At 44.7% G+C, this 13,744-nt stretch overlaps 1 protein-coding gene and 1 non-coding gene across 3 annotated transcripts in view; both read right to left on the bottom strand.

The window, feature by feature from the left end:
- Positions 1-13,744, bottom strand: part of LRRC7 (leucine rich repeat containing 7) — a 439,503-nt gene that overhangs the window by 390,124 nt on the left and 35,635 nt on the right. The gene's annotated exons all lie outside the window — the stretch shown is intronic.
- Positions 13,046-13,181, bottom strand: LOC119927825. Its single transcript, XR_005450794.1, has one exon. It is a non-coding gene; the product is annotated as a small nucleolar RNA SNORA7 (small nucleolar RNA).

The raw sequence follows: 13,744 nt of genomic DNA, 5'->3' as shown, positions 1-13,744 counted from the left end.
TGTACTGTACTGTCCCAAGTGCTTAGTACAGTGCCCTGCACACAGTAAGCGCTCAATAAATACGAATGAATGAAGTGAATCAATAAATACCTTTTACTGAGCACCTTCTTTGTACAGAACACTGTTCTAAGCACTTGGGAGAGAACAAAAGAATCACTCAACATCATCCTAACCCTCAGGGATCTTGCAATCTAGCAAAACTCCAGGGGCCACCAAAGAGTCCAGCAAAACACCATGCAGCAGGTGAAAGAAACAAAGAAAAATAAGTAGTGTATTTCACTCAATCAACATGAAAACTAGTCATCCTCTGTCAAGGTAAAGTAGGGGATACCTCCTTGCAGCCCTAGTTTCTAGGTGAGAAATGGAAGACCCATTAGCTGGTTACCAAAGACGATTTAGTTTAACAAATTTAAGCCTGGTAAAACCTACTAGAATTCATCTACCAAACATTAATCCAGAACATTCTTTCACTAGGAAATTGAGCTAAGGAGTAATTGTTCAATCAATTTACACTGAAGAGAAAATAAAATTTTGCAAATATTTGCCAAACTCTCGTTTCCTAGGGGTTACTTTACAAAGGAATTGCTTTATAGGTAGGAAACACACAGGCATCTCTCACAATTCATGGTGCTGCTGAAGTGGAATGGAAAACTAAGCACTTAGTACAGTGATCTGCACACAGTAAGCACTCAATACGACTGAATGAATGAACTACATGAACCCTTTTGATAGTCGATAAAAAATAGTGTCACTAGGGGATTATAACCAATCCTCTTACTCTACTTCAATAAAAGCAGGATTTTATGAAATTCTTAACTCAGTCTTCAGGATCATGTCTAAGACCCGTACTGGATTGTATTCTCCCATGCACTCAGTACACTGCATCACACACAGAAAGAGCTCAATAAATGCCAATCACTAAATAGATGTAGATTCTTATTTCATATCTCTCCATCTCCCTCCTATCATCCCTTTCCAAATCCCTTGAGCGAGTTGCCTACACCTGCAGTCTCCACTTCCTTTCCTCGATCCCCTCCAATCTGACTTCATCATCAATCATATTTATTGAGCGCTTACTGTGTGCAGAGCACTGTGCTGAGCGCTTGGGAAGTACAAGTTGGCAACATATAGAGACAGTCCCTACCCAACAGTGGGCTCACAGTCTAAAAAGGACTTCCATCCTTTTCAGTACACAGAAACCACCCTCTCAAAGGTCATAAATGATCTCCTACTTGTCAAATCCTACAGCCTCTTTTCCATCCTAATCCTCTCAGTTGCCTTCGACACTGTCTACCACGCCCTTCTCCTGGAAACATTAGCCAACCTTGGCTTCACTATCGCTGTCCTCTTCTCTGGACATTCCTTCTAAGTCTCTTTCATGGGTTCCTCCTCTTCCTCCTACTCCCTGACCTTGGGAGTCCCCTAAGGCTCAATTCTGGGTCCCCTTTTACTCTCCATCTACACCCATTCCCTTGGACAACTCACATGCTCCCATGACCATGCTCTGGACATGTTACTCCCCTCCTCAAAAATCTCCAGTGGCTACCAGTCAACCTACGCATCAGGCAAAAACTCCTCACTCCGGTTTCAAGGCTGTCCATCACCTCACCCCCTCCTACCTCACCTCTCTTCTTTCCTTCTACAGCCCAGACCGCACCCTCCGCTCCTCTGCCGCTAACCTCCTCACCGTACCTCGTTCTCGCCTGTCCCGTCGTCAACCCCCGGCCCATGTCCTACCCCTGGCCTGGAATGCCCTCCCTCTGCACATCCGCCAAGCTAGCTCTCTTCCTCCCTTCAAAGCCCTACTGAGAGCTCACCTCCTCCAGGAGGCCTTCCCAGACTGATCCCCCTCTTTCCTCTCCCCCTCCACATCCCCCCGCCCTACCTCCTTCCCCTCCCCACAGCAACTGTATATATGTTTGTACAGATTTATTACTCTATTTATATTACTTGTACATATTTACTACCTTATTTTATTTTGTTAATATGTTTTGTTTTGTTGTCTGTCTCCCCCTTCTAGACTGTGAACCCGTTGTTGGGTAGGGACCATCTCTATATGTTGCCGACTTGTACATCCCAAGTACTTAGTACAGTGCTCTGCACACAGTAAGTGCTCAATAAATACGATTGAATGAATGAATGAATCTCTATGCAGACGATTCCCAAATCTACATCGTCAGCCCTGATGTCTCTCACAATACTAATAACAACTCTGGCATTTGTTAAGCGCTTACTATGTAGCAAGCACTGTTCTAAGAGCTGGGGTAGATACAAGGTAATTAGGTTGTACATAGCCCTTGTCCCTCATGGGGCTCACAATCTTGATACCCATTTTACAGCTGAGGTAATGGAGGCACAGAGAAGATAAGTGACTTTGCCCAAGGTTACCCAGCATACACGTGGCAGAGCCGGGATTAGAAACTACAACCTTTGACTCAAAGGCCCATGCTCTTTCCACTAGGCCATGCTGATTTCCTCCTGCCTTCAGAACATCTCTACTTGGATGCCCCACTGACACCTCAAACTTACCATTCCCAAAACAAAACTTCTCATCTTCCCACCCAAAACCTGTCCTCCCCCTGACTTTCCTGTCACTGTAGACAAAACCAACATCCTCCCCATCTCACAAGCCTGTAACCTGGGTGTTATCCTCAACTGATCTCTCTCATTTAACCCACATGTTCGATCTGTTACCAAATCCTGTCGGTTCCTTTCACAACGTCGCTAAAATCCTCCCTTTCCTCTTCACCAAAACTGCTACTATGTTACCACACAGTAAGCACTCAATAAATACGACATTGATTGAATGATTAACCAAAGCACTTATCCTATCCCACCTTGTTTCAGTACTACATCAGTCTCTTGCTGACCTCCCTGCCTCCTGTCTCTCCCCACTCCAGTCTCTAGGTCACTCTGCTGCCCGGATCATTTTTCTACAAAAACATTCAGTTCACATTTCCCCATTCCTCAAGAACTTCCAGTGGTTGCCCTTCCACCATTGCAAAACTATCAAAGAAAACAGCATCAGATCACAAAGCAATGGGACACTACACATCTATATTGACAATTGTCTAGAAATAAGAAAAATACTCTCTACACATGGAAGTAGAGTAGTGTAGCAGCTTGGCTTACTGGAAAGAACTGGACTTGGGGGTCAGAGGACGTGGGTTCTAATCCGGCTCTGCCACGTGTCTGCTGCGTGACCTCGGGCAAGCCACTTCACTTCTGTGTGCCTCAGTTCCTCATCTGTAAAATGGGGATTAAGACTGTGAGCCCCATGTGAGGAAACCTGATTGCTTTGTATCTACCCCAGTTCTTAGAATAGTGCTTGACACATAGTATGTACTTAACAAATACCATAATTATTATTATTATTATTCTTAAGTATGGTGTAGTGGATAGAGCACAGCCCTGGGAGTCAGAAGGTTGTGGGTTCTAATTCTACCTCTGCCGCTTATCTGTTGTGTGACCTTGGGCAAGTCATTTGACTTCTCTGGGCCTCGGTTTCCTCATTCGTAAAATGGGAATTGAGACTGTGAGCCCCACATAAGACACGCACTAGGTCCAACATGATTTGCTTTTATCCACTCCAGCGCTTAGTACAGTCCCTGGCACATGGTAAGCACTTAAATACCGGAATTATTATTGAGTAGCGAGCCAGCTGTGATGACTTGAACAAAAGTACGTATCCCAAAAGCATTTTGTAGGGAAACAAACAGACTCACTGCAGCAACCCCAATGGAATAGGAGTTTTCCACCCGTGTGTTCAGAGTAAAAACAAAATATGGAAAAAAAAGTGATAAGAATTGATGGGATGAGAAAGTTAAGTGACAACTCTTTCCACCTGCTAATGTCCACCATTAGCTGCCAATGCCTAAGAGAAAAACAACATGGATATGCAGCCAATATCTAATCAATGGGATAACACTGATTCTATCATGCTGCAATTGATTTGAAGGATGTATTGGTCACCACAGTGACAGGAGATACCAAATGCTGATGTAATCGTCAGCAGATTTGCTCCACATTTTCACTTGCAATACAATCAGGACAACTAAAAGCATGTGGGAGAGGACAAAAGCATTAGTAGACATAATCTCTGGCACTTGATCAGCTCTCACCCCACTCCTCATTCTCACTCTTCTCCCACTACAACCCTGCTCGCTCACTCTGCTTTTTTCAAGGCAACCTCCTCACTGTGCCTCTTTCTCACCTCCCTCTTCCTGGATCTTAGTCATGCTCCACTCCTAACCAGAACTCTCTCCTGCTTCACATCCGGAAGGCCGCTGCCCTCACCATCTTCAGAGCCCTTCTAAAATCACATCTCTTTACAGTGCTCTGCACATAGTAAGCGCTCAATAAATACGATTGATGATCTCTTCTGGAAGGCCTTCCCCGACTAATCAATCTCTCCTTTTGCCACCCTTTTTTCCCTCCTACTGTCACTTTAGCACTTCGATGTCACTTTGGCATTTGTGTACTCAGCCCTTTGTTTATATGTTCATATCTTTAAAATGCAGCATTTATCTACCTGTAACTTCTTTTAGGGTTTGCCTCCCTTGATAGATTGTAAATTTCTGGAGGGCAGGGATGATGTCTACTAATGACTATGGTATTTGTTAAGTGCTTACTATGTGCCAGAAACCATTCTAAGCCCTCCTTTGACCCCACAGTCCCTCCAGCTATCACCTCACCACCCTCCTACCAGTCCCTCTCCAAACTCCTTGAGCAAGTTGTATATTCATTCATTCATTCAACCGTCTTTACTGAGCACTTACTGTGTGCAGAGCATTAATTCATTCATTCAATCATATTTATTGAGCACTTACTGTATGTACAGCACTGTACTAAGCACTTGGAAAGTACAAGTCGGCAACATATAGAGACGGTCCCTACCCAATGAAGGGCTCACAGTCTAGAAGAACATACTAAGCACTTGGAAAGCACAATTCAGCAATGCAGAGAGACAATCCCTGTCCACACTGGGTTTACAGTCTACACCTGCTGTCTCAAATTCCTCTCTTCCACTTCTCTCCTTGACCTCCTCCAATCTGGCTTCCTTCTCCTTCACTCCACAGAAACCGCCCTCTCGAAGGTCATCAATGATCTCCTTTTTGCCAAATGCAGCAGTCTCTACTCCATCCTAATCCTCACTAACCTCTCAGCTGCCATGAACACTGTGGCCCACACCTGTCTCCTGGAAACGTTATCAAACTTTGGCTTCACTGAATCTGTCCTCTCCTGGTTCTCCTCTTATCTCTCCACCATTAATTTTCAGTTTCCTTCACGGGCTCCTCCTCTCCCTCCCACCCCCTAACTGTGGGGGACCCTCAAGGTTCAGTTCTCAGGCCCCTTCTATCCTCCATCTACACTCATTTCCTTGGAGAACTCATTCACTCCCACGACTTCAACTTGTGGTGTGCCCTCAACAAGCTGCCTTGTTAGAGACTGTTTGTGATCCCATAAGCAACAGCAAGGAAAGACTTTGCGAAGCCACTGATGTGCTCTACCTGAGAAAGGTGATTGCTGGCCTGCGGGTGTGGAGCATGGAGGGAGGCTTGGCTTTCTCTCCCAGTTCTACCCAGTAACGGGCCTTTGCCACGTACAGTCACAGCTGCAACGCCTAAAGCAGATAAAAGGCACTCCTTTTGAATCACGAGTGAGCACGCAGAGGGAAGCAACTGCAGACAGAGGCGTGCTGGAGAAACAGAAGCAGTAGGAGAGCACCACGTGGAAGAAGAAAGAAGGAACACTGGTAGAACAGGCTCCTTTGACCACGTACTGCTATTGGACCCTTGGTGGAGTGCAGTGAGTGAGTGTGTGTCACTCCCTTGCATGCTGGTAAAACTAAGTCAAAAGCTTTCCTCAGTAACCTTGGTGATCAGAGGTGCGGTTTGAAATCTACTACGTGTCACTGAGGCTCCCCCAGTCCAGGAAGGCCCTGGTTGGTATGAGCTGGGGTGGGGGGCTCGCGACACAACTACCATCTCTATGACGATGATATCTAAATTTTCATCTTCTCCCCTGCTCTCTCCAGGCTTGCATCTCCTCCTGGCTTCAAGACATCTCTACTTGGATATCCTCTCATCACCTCAAGCTTAACAAGTCCAAAACAGTGCTCCTTCTCTTCTCACCTAAGCCCTGTCCTCCCCCTGACTTTCCCATCACTGTAGACTGCACCACCTGTTTATGAGAAGCAGCATGGCTCAGTGGAAAGAGCACGGGCTTTGGAGTCAGAGGTCATGGGTTCAAATCCGGCTCCGCCAACTGTCAGCTGTGTGACTTTGGGCAAGTCACTTAAATTCTCTGTGCCTCAGTTACCTCATCTGTAAAATGGGGGTGAAGACTGTGAGCCTCCCGTGTGACAAACCTAATCACTTTGTAACCTCCTCAGCACTTAGAACAGTGCTTTGCACATAGTAAGCGCTTCATAAATGGCATCATCATCATCATCACCACCCTTCTGGTCTCACAAACCTGTAACCTTGGTGTTATCCTTGACTCCTTTCTCTCATTCAACCCACATTTTCCATCTTTAACCAAATACTGTCAGTTCTAGCTTCACAATATTGCTAAAAGCAGCCCTTTCCTCTCCATCCAAACCGCTACCACATTAATACACTCATCCTATCCTGACTGGATTTCTGCATTAGCCTCTTAACTGACTTCTCAGCCTCCTGCCTCTCCCCACTCACTGTAGATGGTGCCACCACCCTTCCAGTCTCACAAGCCCGTAACCTTGGCGTTATCTTGGACTTCTCTTTGTCATTCAACCCACATACTCAATCCATCACTAAATCCTGTGAGTCCCACCTTCACAACATCACTAAAATCTGCCCTTTCCTCTCCATGCAAACTGCTACCACATTAATACAATCACTCACCCTATCCTGCCTGGATTTGTGCATTAGCCTCCTTAGTGACTTCTAAGCCTCCTGGCTCTCCCCACTCCTGTCCATACTTCACTGTGCTGCCCGGATCATTTTTCTACAAAAACATTCAGGACATGTCCCCCAACTCCTCAAAAACTCCAGTGGTTGCCCAACTACCTCCATATCAAAAACTCCTCACCATTGGCTTTGAAGCACTCCACCTCCTTTTCCCCTCCTACCTCACCTCATTTCTCTCCTTCTACAACCCAGTCCACACACTTTGTTCTTCTGTGCCTCGATCTCTCCAGTCCCATCACTGACCCCGAGCCCATGCCCTACCTCTGGCCTAAGTGCTTAGTACAGTGCTCTGCACACAGTAACCGCTCCATAAATACCACTGAATGAATGAATGGCCTGGAACACCCTCCCTCCTCAAATCTGACAAGACAGTTACTCTCCCCATCTTCAAAGCCTTATTGAAGGCACACCTCCTCCATGAGGCCTTCTCAGACTAAATCCCACTTTTCTTCATCTCCCAATCCCTTCTTTATCATCCCGTCTTGCTCTTCCCTGCTCCCAGCCCTACAGCACTTATGTACATATCTGTAATTTTATGTATTCATATTGATGTCTTTCTTCGCTCCTCTACACTGTAAGCTCATTATAGGCAGAGAATGCCACTGTTTGTGGTTGTATTGTACTTTCCCAAGTGCTTGGTACAGTACTCAACATAGAGTAAGTGCTCAATAAATACAATCAGATGAATAATAATAATAATGATACCACTTATTAAGCACTTACTATGTGCAAAGCACTGTTCTAAGTGCTGGGGAGGTTGCAAGGTGATCAGGTTGTTCCACAGGGGGCTCACAGTCTTAATCCCCATTTTACAGATGAGGGAACTGAGCCACAGAGACGTTAAGTGACTTGCCCAGTCACACAGCTGACAATTAGCGGAGTTGGGAATTGAACCCATGACCTCTGACTCCAAAGCCCAGGCTCTTTCCACTGAGCCAACCTGCTTCTCTATGAATGAGTGAAAGCACTTGGGTAGATAATGATGATGATAATAATAGTAATAACTATGTTACTTGTTAAGTGCTTACTTTGTACCAGGCACTGTTCTAAGCCCTGGGGTAGATACAGTTAATCCAGTTGGACACAGTCCTTATCCGACATGGGGCTCAGAGTCTTAATCCCCATTTTAAGGATGAGGTGTCTGTGGCCCAGAGAAGTTAAATAACTTATCTGCTGTGTGACTTTGGGCAAGGAGCAGAGCCGGGACTAAAAGCCAGGACCTTTTGATTCCCAGGCCCGAGCTCTATCCACTAGGCAATGCTATTTCTCCTTCTAGACTGTGAGCCCACTGTTGGGTAGGGACCGTCTCTAGAAGTTGCAAACTTGTACTTCCCAAGTGCTTAGTACAGTGCTCTGCACACAGTAAGCGCTCAATAAATACGATTGAATGAATATGGCATATGGCATACTATAGTATAGTCTACTCACTACACTGTAGTCTCCCAACAGATTAGTACAATACTCTGCACACAGCAATCCCTAAGTATTACTGATTGATAAATGCAGCAGCCAAGCTCTCACCACAGGAGAGAATGGAAGGGGACAATCGTGCAGTCTTCTTCACCCGGGGCTTTGTTGCTGTGCTCAAGGGGCTGACAGGGACCTATAATCTGGCATTAGAATGAACTTCCAATCGATTAGGAAGCTCTTCAAACTTGACGGGTTTGATCGCCGCTGAAATTTCTCTAGATGGTCATCTGGGAGCAGCTGCATGCCGACCACTGGAACCTGGATCCAGAGTCCCAAGGAGACTTGCCGATGTCTTCAAACAACTTGGCAGAATTAGCACCTCTCTTGTTGCTGAAAATAAACTGGACCCTGAGAGCTCATGTACAAGCCACACCAGGGGAGCCCTGAACCAAACAATTTGGTTCATATACAGCACCTGTATATATGTATATATGTTTGTACATATTTATTACTCTATTTATTTATTGATTTTACTTGTACATATCTATTCTATTTATTTTATTTTGTTAGTATGTTTGGTTTTGTTCTCTGTCTCCCCCTTTTAGACTGTGAGCCCACTGTTGGGTAGGGACTGTCTCTATATGTTGCCAACTTGTACTTCCCAAGCGTTTAGTACAGTGCTCTGCACACAGTAAGCGCTCAATAAATACAATTGATGATGATGATACACCGTTGCACTTGCTCTATGGCCTGCATATTCATATCCTTATACTCTCCCATTTTCCCTATCTGGGATTTATTTTAATGTTTGTCTCTGCCTCTCAACTGTAAGCTCCTTGTGCGTAGGTAGAAGCAGCGTGGCTCAGTGGAAAGAGCAAGGGCTTGGGAGTCAGAGGTCATGGGTTCAAATCCCAGCTCTGCTAATTGTCAGCTGTGTGACTTTGGGCAAGTCACTTAACTTTTCTGGGCCTCAGTTACCTCATCTGTAAAATGGGGATTAAGACTGTAAGCCCCCTGTGGAACAACCTGATCACCTTGTAACCTCCCCAGCACTTAGAACAGTGCTATGCACATAGTAAGTGCTTAATAAATGCCATTATTATTATTATAGAGTATCTACCAACTCTATTGTATTGTATTCTTCCAAATGCTTAGTACAGTGTTCTGCATACAGTAAGTGCCCAATAAATACCAATAATTGATTGATTGGTCCTAGCGCTGAAGACTGTGAGCCCGTTGTTGGGTAAAGATTGTCTCTGTTGCTGAATTGTACTTTCCAAGTGCTTAGTAAGGTGCTCTGAACGCAGTAAGCGCTCAATAAATACAATTGAATGAATGAATACCATAACTAAATCTTCTCACCCAGGACTATGCTGAGCGTTGATGCTTTGAGAGATTCAGTTGTAGAAAATTGAAGCAGTGCGGCCTAGTGAATAGAGCTTGAGCCTGGGAGTCAGAAAGACCTAAGTTTTAGTCCCAGCTCCACCACTTGTCTGCTGTGTGACCTTGGGCAAGTCACTTCACTTTTCCATGCCTCAGTTAACTCATCTGTAAAACAGGGATGAAGATTGAGCCCCATGTGCGACATGGACAGTGATTAGCTACCCCAGGGCTTAGAACAGTGCCAGGCACGTAGTAAGCATTTACAAAAAATCAAAAATTAAAGAAAAAAACCCAGAAATAATAACAATAATAATGGCACTTATTAAGTGCTTACTATGTGCAAAGCATTGTTCTAAGCGCTGGCACTGTTCTAAGTGCAGAAATGGCCATAAATCATTTGGGAGACTGATAAAGTAGCAACAATGTGTCTCAGGTATCATATCATCATCACAGTGAGAAGCAGCGAGGCTCAGTGGAAAGAGCATGGGCTTTGGAGTCAGAGGTCATGGGTTCAAGTCCCAGCTCCAATTGTCAGCTGTGTGACTTTGGGCAAGTCACGTAACTTCTCTGTGCCTCACTTACCTCATCTGTACAAATGGGGATTAGGACTGTAAGCCCCCCGTGGGCCAACCTGACCGCCCTGTAACCTCTCCAGTACTTAGAACAGTAATTTGCACATAGTAAGTGCTTAATAAATGCCATCAATATTAATTTGAGAAGCAGCTTGGCTCAGTGGAAAGAGCATGGGCTTGGGAGCCAGAGGTCACGGGTTCTAATCCCAGCTCCACCACTTGTCGGCTGTGTGACTTTGGGCAAGTCACTTCACCTCTCTGGGCCTCAGTTACCTCATCTGAAAAATGGGGATTAAGACTGTGAGCCCCACCTGGGACAACCTGATCACCTTGTATCCCCCCCAAGTGCTTAGAACAGTGCTTTGCACATAGTAAGTGCTTAAATGCCATTATTATTATCATAACATCATAAAAACTGAAAAGACTACAAAACTTGAGCAAGGCCCATCTTTATTTAAGCCCGTTCTGGGCAGGGATTGTCTCTACTGCTGAATTGTACTTCTCAAGTGCTTAGTACAGTGCTCTGCACACAGTAAGTGCTCAATAAATATGACTGAATGAATGAAATGTGGACTCAGCTCAGATCATCATCATCATCAATCGTATTTATTGAGCACTTACTGTGTGCAGAGCACTGTACTAAGCGCTTGGGAAGTACAAATTGGCAACATATAGGGAAAGTCCCTACCCAACAGTGGGCTCACAGTCTAAAAGATGTCAAATTGGGCTTGTCAAACCATCATCCATGTCACCTATGAGCCTTTCTCAACATCATCAGGCAGCACCAACACTGTGGTTGGGGAAACAGAGTCAGTTCATCGTCACGGAGGCAGCCCTAAAGAACAATGCAACCAATTCACATGGTAACACAACTTTACTGGGTGTGGATAGTTGAGGAGCAGAGATAACATCAGGATACCCAAGCAACTGTTTAAAGGTGAGCCACTTAAGCAGGGGAATGAGGAAGAGAACAGAACAGTCAACTTAAATCAATTAATCAACCAACAAATGGTATTAATTGAGTACTACTGTGAACAGAGCACTGCAGTACGCTCTTAGGAGAGTACAAAAGAACTCCCAGACTAAGCCCCAATTTTTCTCATCTCATCTCATTCATTCAATTGTACTTATTGAGCACTTACTGTATGCAGAGCACTGTACTAAGCACTTGGAAAGTACAATACAGAAATAAAGAGAGACAATCCCTGCCCACAATGGGCGTACAGCCTGGGGACTGGTGAGGAATGTGTCACCCTGACTTCATCCCTTTTCTCTTCCCCCTTCCCAGCCCCAAAGCATTTATGTTCACATCTGTAATCTTATTTATCCCCTTGCTCTTCCCCTGCTTCTAACCTCAAAGCACTTATGTACATATCTGTAATTTTATTTACTTTTATTTTTGTCTGTTTCCCCCACTCTAGACTGTGAGCTCATTGTGGGCAGGGAATGTCACTGTTAATTGTTATATTGTACTTTTCCGAGTGCGTAATAAAGTCCTCTGCTCACAGTAAGTGCTCAATAAATATGACAATGAATAAATAGAAGAGAGTTGGTAGACATGATCCCCGCCCACTAGGACCACAGCTTCAAAGGAAGGGTGGTAGTAATAGATGGTAGGGAGTCATTCATTCATTTATTCATTCAATCGTATTTATTAAGTGCTTACTGTAAGCAGAGCACTGTACTAAGAGCTTGGGGGAGTAAAATAATAAACAGTCACTTTCCCCGTCCACAACAAGCTTACAGTCTACAGTGGAGGAGACAGACATCAATACAAATAAATCAAATTACAGATAGTTGGGATCAGAATCCAGGTTGTCCGAGTCCCAGGCCAGTGCTCTCTCCATTAGGCCAGAAGATAATGACACTGGATGATCGTTTCAAAATCTGTTCTAAGCACTACCAACCACCTCAGTAGAGCCAAGGACTATCTTTATCAGCACACTGTGTGCATTGCATCGTGGGTGTCCATCCAGAAATAAAGTCTTACCATGAGTAGGTTTATCTTGGAATCGAAGACACAGTATGACGTGTGAATTTAAAACTCCATTAGCGATGCATGACAAATCTGCGCTGAACTTTATTATAGCTATGCAAAGCTAAGGCATGAAATTTCTTGTCTTAAAATAAAATCCCCATTGGATTAGTAAGATCTTTAAGGTCTGGGAATATGTGCCTGGCTTCTGTTGTACACTTCCAAGCGCTTAGAATAGTGCTCTGTGCTCAGTATTGATCAACTGCTTAAAAGCGTTTTATGGCAAGCCAGTAGTGGGATCCAACTTTCTAAATTATTGTGCAAAAACTCTCTAGCGGGGAGTGGCAATTTCGGGACTAAAGTGCCAAGAGTGATAACAGGTGCCCTTGTGGGATGACACTGAGATGGGGGTGAGACCTGCCGGCGTGGGGAACCTAGAAAATGAAAAATGCTATAATACTCTTTTCTAATTCCCAGAGCCCCCTGTCTGTACTCACAAGATGGAAAAGACTCTGGAACTCAGTTCTTGTCTTGTGTTATGCCGTTGAGTCATTTCCGAACCACAACAACACCATGGACACATCTCTCCCAGAACATCCCGCTCTCCATCTGCAATCGTTCTAGTAGTGTATCCATAGAGTTTTCTTGGTAAAAATATGGAAGCGGTTTACCATGGCCTCTTTCCATGCAGTAAACTCGAGTCTCCGACCTCGACTCTCTCCCATACCGCTGCTGCCCGGCATGGGTGAGTTTTGACTTGTAGTAGATGGCCTTCCACTCACTAGCCACCGGCCAAGCTAGGAATGGAATGGGTAGGCCTCTGCTTGACTCTCCCTTCCATAGCCGAGACTGGTAGAGTACTGGAAACTCTCCAGATGCGACCCTGAGGCGGGGAACTCAAGTAGTGGCTTTCAAATAGCTATTGCTGTACATATCCAGCGCTTAGAACAGTGCTTTGCAGACAGTAAGCGCTAAATAACTGCTATTATTATTATTATATCTATTAGAAAACACAGTAGTTTAGTGCTATGTCAATGGGTGGCCCACAAAGGGTGCTGAGTGTGATTTGAGCATCATAATCAATAATAACTATGGTATTTGTTCATTCATTCAATCGTATTTATTGAGCGCTTACTGTGTGCAGAGCACCGTACAAGTTGGCAACATATAGAGACGGTCCCTCCCCAACATTGGGCTCACAGTCTAGCTAAGCATTTACTATGTGTCAGGCACTGTTCTAAGCACTGGGGCGGATACAAGCAAATCGGGGTGGACACAGTCCGTGTCCCAATAATAATAATAATAATAATAATAATAATAATAATAATAATAATAGGCATTTGTTAAGTGCTATGTGCAAAGCACTGTTCTAAGCGCTGGGGAGGATACAGGGTGATCAGGTTGTCCCATGTGGGGCTCAAAGTCTTAATCCCCATTTTACAGATGAGGTAACT

Source organism: Tachyglossus aculeatus, chromosome 4 (assembly GCF_015852505.1).
Source record: "Tachyglossus aculeatus isolate mTacAcu1 chromosome 4, mTacAcu1.pri, whole genome shotgun sequence".
NCBI classification, from domain to species: Eukaryota; Metazoa; Chordata; class Mammalia; order Monotremata; family Tachyglossidae; genus Tachyglossus; species Tachyglossus aculeatus.
The sequence above is the reverse complement of the archived record's forward strand: the minus strand, read 5'-3'. Positions and strand labels throughout refer to the sequence as shown.